This window comes from Strix aluco, chromosome 1 (genome assembly GCF_031877795.1).
Source record: "Strix aluco isolate bStrAlu1 chromosome 1, bStrAlu1.hap1, whole genome shotgun sequence".
In the NCBI taxonomy this organism is placed as follows: domain Eukaryota; kingdom Metazoa; phylum Chordata; class Aves; order Strigiformes; family Strigidae; genus Strix; species Strix aluco.
Window position 1 is genome coordinate 139,954,587 of NC_133931.1, and position 9,467 is coordinate 139,964,053.

The following is a 9,467-nucleotide window of genomic DNA, read 5'->3' on the forward strand; positions in this document are numbered from 1 at the left end:
GACCTTTTCTTTTCTCTCAATGTGGTTTTTGTTTGAGTTGAACTGGCATCAAAATAAATGGATGCGTTTGAAAAGAGTGTTTTTGTTCTGTTGTTTCTTTCACCAGACAGGGCAAAATTAGCCAGAGGTCCTACTTTTCTTGGAAAAGCAGTGTGAAAAAAGCTGGAAACAAGTCTTTTGGCAAGTGATAATGCAAAAATAGCTTTTCTGAATACCTTTTAAATGCACTGTTGTGTTATTATTATCCAGTAGAGACAGTAATTGGTTTATTATGATTTTGGACCACTGGTTTGTTTTTAACATGGATGGCTTGGCCATCACATTAAAGTGAACTACACTTTAATGCTTGTGCCATGTACAAGTGATGTAGCTGTATCAGTAATTCACAGAGTTCAGAAGTTTAATATATTCTGAAAAAAATATTTTCAGTGTTTCTTTTTCACGCTTCATCTTAGTCTAGAGCTGAATGTATGGAAAGGCTCAGCAGAATCTTTTCCTTCATTTCATTAATTACTCAGCTGTTGAAAAACTCTGTTATTTCCTTCCAAAAAAATACTATGGAAGATTTAGAGTTGTGGTTTTAAGATACTATGGGAATTACTTGCCTTAGTTGTTTTTACAGAGGCTGTGCTGATGGGAGGAAAAAGGCTTTAGGACATAACTTTGACCCTCTGAATCTTCACACAGAGAGGTCACCCCTCATGTAAATCTGTCAGTACCTAATTTGGATGTATCTCTGCCACCTATATCTCCAGGTTAGTGAGTTTCTTTGGGAAAAAACTGATTGGGAGGACTAAGGTCCCTGATACCTCTCTGTATAGCTCCCTTACAAGGCTACAGTTGCTGTTGTGTGCTGATGTGACAAAGGGGTCAGACAGAGATAGGTATCACAAAATAATGGAATCACAGACAGGTTGAGGTTGGAAGGGACCTCTGGAGGTCATCTGGTCCAACCCCTGCTCAGGCAGGGCCACATAAAGCAGGCTGCCTAGGACCATGTTTCCAAGGAGGGAGACTTCATAGCCTCTCTGGGCAACCTGTGCCAGTGTTCAGTCACCCTCATAGTCAAAAGTGCTTCCTTATGTTTAGGTGGATGCTCCTGTGTTTCAGTTGGTGCCCTTGCCTCTGGTCCTGTCACTGGGCACCATTGAAAAGAGCCCAGCTCCATCTTCTTTGCACCCTCACTTCAGATATCTGTACACATTGATGAGATCCCCTCTGAGCCTTTTCTTCTCTAGTCTTCTCTAGTCTTATTCTATAGTCCCAGCTCTCTCAGCCTTTGATCAAATGAGAGATGTTCCAGACCCTTCATTATCTTAGCGGCCTTTCACTGGACTCTATCCAGTAGCTCCGTCTCTCCCTTGTACTGGGGAGCTCAGAACTGGACACAGTACTCCAGGTGTGGCTTCACCAGTGCTGAGTAGAGGGGAAAGATCACTTCCCTCAACCTGCTGGCAACAATCCTCCTCATGCAGTCCAGGCTACCATTGGCTTTCTTTATGGTGAGGACATGTTGTTGGCTCATGTCCAACTTTGTGTCCACCAGGACCCCCAGGTCCTTTTCTGCAAAGCTGCTTTCCAGCCAGTCAGCCCCAAACATGTTCTGGTGCCTGGGGTTGTTCCTCCCCACATACAAGACTTTGCACTTACCATTATTGAACTGCATGAGGTTCCTGTCAGTCCATTTCTTCAGCCTGTTGAGGTCCCTTTGGATGGCATTATGACCCTCTGCTGTATCAGCCACTCTTCCCAATTTTCTATCATCAGAAAACTTGCTGGGGATGCACTCTGCCCCATCATCCAGATCATTAATGAAGACATTGAACAGGACTGGCCCCAGTATGTCAGTTGCTCATTATTGGCCTCCAACTAGACCTTGTACCACTGATCATCACCCTCTGGGCCCAGTCATACAGCCAGTTTTCAGTCTCCTCATCCAGACCATAATTCATCAGCTTCTCTATGAGGGTTTTATGAGTGTCAGAAGCATTACTGAAGTCAAGGTAGACAATATCCATTGCTTTCCCCTTGTCTACCAAGTCAGTCATTTCATCGTAGAACATCATCAGATTGGTCAAGCATGACTTCGCCTTGGTGAATCCATGCTGACTATTCCCAATTACCTTCTTGTCCTTCATGTGTCTGGAAGTGGTTTCCAGGATGAGTTGTTCCATCACCTTCCCAGGGATGGAAGTGAGGCTGACCAGCCTGTAGTTCCTTGGGTCCTCCTTCCTGCCCTTTTTGAAGATACAAATGGCATTTGCTTTCTTCCAGTCCTCAGACACCTCTCAGCTGCCATGATTGTTCAGGATTTAGAGTGGTCTCAAGATGTTATCAGCCAGCTCCTTCAGCACTCATCCCATCAGGGCCCATAGACTTGTGTATGTGTGTTTTAAAGGCTTTTCAGACAGCTGAGTGAAACACCCTTGTGCTTTTCATCCCATCTTGTGTTGTGAAGAATATAGAGAATAAGCTTGTCACAACCAGTTCTACTTCTGAAATGCTGTGGAAGTCAGAAGGCAAAAGCAGAAATGAGGTGGCATTAAGAAGTGAGTGCTTAAGAATTCCTCCCAGGCTATTCAGCAGACCTTAGAAAAGATGACCTCAATGCAATGCTAAAAATGACAGTTACAAGCCTGACAACTTTACTAAGCTATCTACCCAAGCATATTAAAGGTGTTCTGCAGTGAGTTCCCCATGTAGTCCTTCCATTTCTACCTCTCTATGGCTTTTCTTGAGAGCTTGCTCACAGTTTCCCTCTTACCCCAGTGCCCTATTGACTGCTTGCTTCTACAGTCCCACAATCAAGGGCTGTCAAAGGTGTTCCCATGCTGTGGCAGTTATGTGGAAAGTGGGATAAAGAAAATTGTGCCTTTTGCTGGGGCAAAGAGAGGAGGGAGCCTTGCAACAAGGCACCTCTTGAACTGGGAGTGTAATCTGCCTTCTTCAGCAAAATATTCAGCTCCCAGGGAATAAAGTCACTTGATGGCTCTGACAGACAGATAAAACAGTCATTTGTGTTTGGCTCTGGTACATGTATGATCTCAGTCAGAGCTCTTTTAACCTTCCTGTTGACTAATGCAGAAAAGATGAAGATTTGCAGAGGCAGTTACTGAACCAGTACCCTTCCATGCTGAAACTGAATGTGCTTCAGCTGGTATAATGTGACATAGCCAGTGGAAACAGAAAATAGAAAGATAATTTCTAACTGATTAGAGCTGTGTTTCTGTTACCTACATGGCAGTGGGCTGAGAAAAGGTGAGACCAGCTCAGCTAAATAGGGAGAAAAGTAATTTCTCTAATTCATATTTTTCCCCTAATTGTGGTGGAGAAAATAGAGGGATGTGAGCATTTCAGTGAAGAGAACTGAGATGTCATTCTCTGGACTTCTCACTGATTTTGATAGCCACAATGTTGTGAGAACTGCACAGGTATTTGGGTCCAAAAAGTGCACAAGCAAGCTGTTTATTGAAGTGGGAAATTATACATATTCTTATCCTTAAGCCAGTGCTAAAAGGCCAAAGTTAGAAAGCACTGATAGACAGCTTAATACACACTTCAAGAAACACTCTTTCAGGCTTTATGACAAATGCTATTGTGATTTTTTTTTTTAATTTTTTTTTTTTTCATTTACTTGTTCTAGGAATAGTTATTTAAAGATGGACCAGATTTTGTTAACGTTGGAAGTCCATGAGATAGCTTTTGTAAAGCTAATTGTGTAGTTTGCATTTTCCTAACTCCTCCAGCAGCCACTTACGGCAATTTACAGCCCAGGTTCTATAAAGAAATACTTGATCCTCCCCAAAATCAAGCTTTACGAGAAATGTTCTTTCTGCCCTCTCGTGGTCACAGACCAGTTTTGCAGTTTTGCAACGACAGGAATTTCAGACTGCATTTCGCTAATCCCAAATGTCTTGCTTTTACTTTAGAGAACAAACATAAAATTTTGTATCTCCGAGACAGTTTTTCTATATACAATGTATTTATGTATATCTTTCATTTGAGCACAGCAGTTGACTATTTAGATTATCGAATTAATTACATACGATTTTCTTAGTTTTACCTTATAACCCAGAATTTGAAGATGTGACTTGCATGTTAGAAGAAACAGGTAAGGATCATTTAATTTCTAGCCACTAAGGTTCAAGTGCCTGTGCCTCACTGTTGACCTGTACACATGAAAAATGTTGCATAATTGCACATGGCAGTTTCTTCACACCTTCTGTGATTCTTGAATTTTTTTTTATGTTAAATTGCACTCAGTTTCCATGTCATGTCAATCAATCAATAAATGATTTGATTCCAATGGAGTTACTTTAGATTTATCCCGGACTGAGGGCAGGATCAGGCCACAATGCCAATTTATATTTTACAAAGATCCTATACAGTTTAAGGGTTACCATGCATCCCTTGTATGAATAATGCTATCAAATACAGGCTTATAGAGGTTTATATTGTTTCAGTTAAGGCTGCTGCTTATCACATTTTCTGACAATCAGGTGTACAGAGACAGAATAGGTATACATGCATGCACAGTGACATCTCTAGTGCTTGTTAGCTGGTGAGCTGAACAAGAAATTTTGTAGCAGACATGTGAGAGCATACAATGCAATAGTGATTTAAGAGAACAGTATTATACAAAACAAGAATAGATTATTCATTGTCAAGATAATACTAACAAATGAGAATATTTTGCTGTTATATGTTGGAAAATGAGGAAAAAAGCTATTACTTTATACATTACCTGCAAATTTTCTCATATGTGCCCCTTTTCACAGTCAGCCCAACTTACCATATCCTCATGTCTGTGATTTCTGGGGTAACTAGGAAAGTCACCACTGCACAGGCACAGCCTGCGCTGCTGTTGTGCCAGTGCCAAACTGTGCACCATCTGCACTTAGCAGGAGAGGGAAATAAGACCCAGAAAGAATTTATTGCTAGTTATACATTTGAGATGGGGGTGGGCTCTGCAATCCCCAGGCCGCCCCTGGGGATTCATAAACTCATATGCAGTATAAATATGTGCAGGAATACATTTGTTAGGAAATGTCTTGAAATATGGAACTTTGAGAAGCATACGATGGTGGCTAAGCTAGCACAGGAAGTACCTTCTGAAGACAGTCTGCTCTTTTCCCCTCCCCTGCTCTTTCCACACAAGACTGACACTTCTAGTTCAAGAGCAATTCAGAATCACCTACATTCACACATCTTTCAGGATTCCATAAGCCATATGTGATGCCAGTATAACTACACTATAGGTACTCCGGTGTATCTTCACTGGTATTTAATTTATTCACAGGCATTTAATTTCTTCACAGGCATCTAAATTAAACATGACTTTTCTTTCATGCTGTTAAAATAAATCAGCTGCTAAATTAGGCGGTACCATTTCATTTGAAATGCCTCTTGAGGGAGAGGCAGACTTGCAGCTCTCGGAATTGATGATGATCTCTAAGGGCAAGTAGGTACTTAATCAAAAAGGTAACCCCACTCAAAGACAAGCTCAGCACCCAACATATGCTTTTAATTTTTCCTTGAGCCTCTCTCTTCAACAGCAGGGTTCAAAGAAAGTTTGTCTCCATTCTTTTACAAATAAAATTCTCCATATTGGTCATATAGTTAATTCTAAACATTTTTATTACCCCAAGATGCAGACGTTAAGCAGCTAGGAGAAACAGCTGATTTTAAAAAGTTCCTCTCTGTTCTCCTTCACTAATTCATGCAAATGGACCAGCTAAGTCTTGCTGGGAATGAACAGCACGTGGAGCTCATTAGACTGACTCTGTTCAACATTGTGTTGGGTTTGCATGGCAAGGTTTTGGTAGCAGGGATGCTACGAGGTGGGGCTTCTGTGAGAAGCTGCTAGAAGCTTCCCCTATGTTAGATAAAGCCCATGCCAGCTGGTTCCAAGATGGACCCGCTGCTGCCCAAGGCCGAGCCTGTCAGTGACAGTGGTAGCATCTCTGGGATAACATATTTAAGGGGGTGAGGCGGGAACCTGCACAGTTGAAGCTGGAGAGAGGAGAGAGAATATGTGAGAGAAACAACTCTGCAGACACCAAGGTCAGTGAAGAAGGAGGGGGAGAAGGTGCTCCAGGTGCTGGAGCAGATATTCCCTTGCAGTCTGTGGTGCAGAGCCTGGTGAGGCAGCTGTGCCCCACAGCCCATGGAGGTTAATGGTGGAGCAGATCTCCACCTGCACCCCGGGGAGGACCCCACGCTGGAGCAGGTGGATGCGTCTGAAGGAGGTTGTGATCCCATGGAGAGCTGGCACTGGAGCAGGCTCCTGGCAGGACCTGTGGAGAGAGGAGCCCACGCTGGAGCAGGTTTGCTGGCAGGACTTGTGACCCCGTGGGGGACCCACGCTGGAGCAGTCTGTTCCTGAAGGACTGCACCCCATGGGAGGGACCCACGCTGGAACAGTTTGTGAAGAACTGCAGCCTGTGGGGAGGACTCATGTTGGAGAATTTTGTGGAGGACTGTCTCCTGTGGGAGGGACCCCACACGGGAGCAAGGGAAAAGTGTGAGGAGTCCTTCCCCTGAGGAGGAAGGGGTGGCAGAGACAACATGTGATGAACTGACCGAACCCCCCATTCCCTATCCCCCTGCACTGCTGGTGTGGAGGAGGTAGAGAAATCGGGAGTGAAGTTGAGCCTCGGAAGAAGGAAGGAGTGGGGGGAAGGCGTTTTAAGATTTAGTTTTTATTTCTCGTTACCCTGCTCTGATTTGATTGGTAATAATTAGATTAATTTTCCCAAGTCAAGTCTGTTTTGCCAGTGACAGTAATTGCTGAGTGATCTCCTTGTCCTTATCTTGACCCATGAGCCTTTCATTACATTTTCTCTCCCCTGTCCAGCTGAGGAGGGGGAGTGATAGAGTGGCTTTGGTGGACACCTGGCATCCAGCCAGGGTCAACCCACCACAGTCCTTTTTGGTGCCCAACAGGGACATGAGGAATTTGGAATAAGGATATTAATCGGGAGAGGTAACAGGCAAAAAGGACTGAACACAGCTAGAGAGTGAAAAGTGGAATGATCATGGGGAATTTCTGTTGTTGTAATTGTGTGTTGTAAATGTGAGGAGAAAGGAGAATAGATGTTTTGTAATAGGTAGAATGTGAAGCTGTATCTGAAAGGATTGAAAATAGTCCTTATTTGTTTATTGGCTACCTCTAGCTATATATGTAAGATCAACTCTCTGGGTCCATCTGAATTGCAGGAATTCTGAAAGAGGCGAAAGAGGAGAGTTTCTGATACATGCTTTGCTTTCAACTCTGTTGAATCATTAACTGACTTCCATTTGGTTTCTCCTTGTGCCTATAATTTTCAGTGTGTTGCAAGAGACAAAGTATCTGGATGTCATACTAAGGGCAATGAACATGGTAATTGATAAGTATGGTAGAAGTCAGCTGTTACGAGCATCTGAGATGAGATAAATATATTAAGTGCAAAAGCTTCAAAACCAGAACAGGTGTCCTAAATATGACAAAATAGGGGGAAAGAGTGAAGTAGTCAGTAAATTCCAGAAGATGGAAACAGTTAAAGGCTCCTACCTTCCTGCACCATTGCTGCTATTGACTAGGAAACCTTCTGCTGTGGCAAGTGACCTACACTTGGCAAGGGACGTGGGGTCAAAGTTATAAAGGTATATAAGGAAATAGAAATAAAGACTCCTTTGTGAAGTAACAGTTTTGTCTTAGCTTTGCATCTTCCAAGCTTGAAGAACAGTAGAATCACAAAAAAAATTCTGGGTTGGAAGGGTCCTCTGGACATCATCTGGTCCAACCTCCTGTTGAATGCTGGGCTTAAAAGAAATAATTGTCTGTTGAGGTGCTGCTGTGTGAGATAAAGCAGTACTTGGGTGCCTCTGAAAATCTGGGATGTAGCAAAATGAATTTTCCTGTGCAAGGTTTTTCTGACCTATGTCTGTATTAATCACCTGACTCCTTTTTTAACAATAGAAGTAACCTTCTGGTTTTCCTTTTACTTTGTGCCCTATCAGAAGGTTGGAGGATGGTCATAAAGAGATGGAATGAACTTGAATAGCAATTAATACCTTCTCTTTTTAGAAAACTATTATCACAGAATCGTCTAGGTTGGAAAAGACCTTGAAGATCATCTAGTCCAACTATTAACCTAACACTGACAGTTCCCAACTACACCATATCCCTCAGCGCTATGTCGACCCTACTCTTAAACACCTCCAGAGATGGGAACTCCACCACTGCCCTGGGCAGCCCATTCCAACACCTAACAACCCGTTCTGTAATGAAATGCTTCCTGATATCTAGTCTAAACCTTACCTGGCACAACTTGAGGCCATTACCTCTTGTCCTATCACTTGTTACTTGGTTAAAGAGACTCACCCCCAGCTCTCTGCAACCTCCTTTCAGGTAGTTGTAGAGGGTGATGAGGTCTCCCCTCAGCCTCCTCTTCTCCAGACTAAACACCCCTAGTTCCCTCAGCCGCTCCTCGTACGACATGTGCTCCAGACCCTTCACCAGCTTCGTTGCCCTTCTCTGGACACGCTTGAGTAATTCCATGTCCTTTTTGTAGTGAGGGGCCCAAAACTGAACACAGTAATCGAGGTGCGGCCTCACCAGTGCTGAGTACAAGGGTAAGATCACTTCCCTGTCCCTGCTGGCCACACTATTTCTGATACAAGCCAGGATGCCATTGGCCTTCTTGGCCACCTGGGCACACTGCGGGCTCATGTTCAACCAGCTGTCAATCAACACCCCCAGGTCCCTCTCTGACTGGCAGCTCTCCAGCCACTCCTCCCCAAGCCTGTGGCACTGCTGGGGGTTGTTGTGGCCAAAGTGCAGCACCTGGCATTTGGCCTTATTGAAACTCCTACAGTTGGCCTTAGCCCATCGCTCCAGCCTGTCCAGATCTCTCGCAGAGCCTCCCTACCCTCGAGCAGATCAACACTCCCACCCAACTTGGTGTCATCTGCAAACTGAGGGTGCACTCGATCCCCTCGTCTAGATCATCAATAAAGACGTTAAACAGGAGTGGCCCCAAAACCGAGCCCTGGGGGACACCATTCATGACTGGCCTCCAACTGCATTTAACTCCGCTCACCACAACTCTTTGGGCCCGGCCATCCAGCCAGTTTTTTACCCAGCAAAGCGTGTGCCCATCCAAGCCACGAACAGCCAGTTTTGCCAGGAGAATGCTGTGGGAAATGGTGTCAAAGGCCTTACTGAAGTCAAGATAAACAACATCCACAGCCTTTCCCTCATCCAATAAGCAGGTCGCCCAGTCGTAGAAGGAGATCAGGTTTGTCAAGCAGGACCTGCCTTTCATAAACCCATGCTGACTGGGCCTGATCACCTGGTTGTCCCGCATGTGTTGTGTGATGGTACTCTGGATGAGCTGCTCCATCAGCTTCCTGGGCACCAAAGTCAAGCTGACAGGCCTGTAATAAATAATATTATAACCATGTACTTTTCTTACAATACAAGT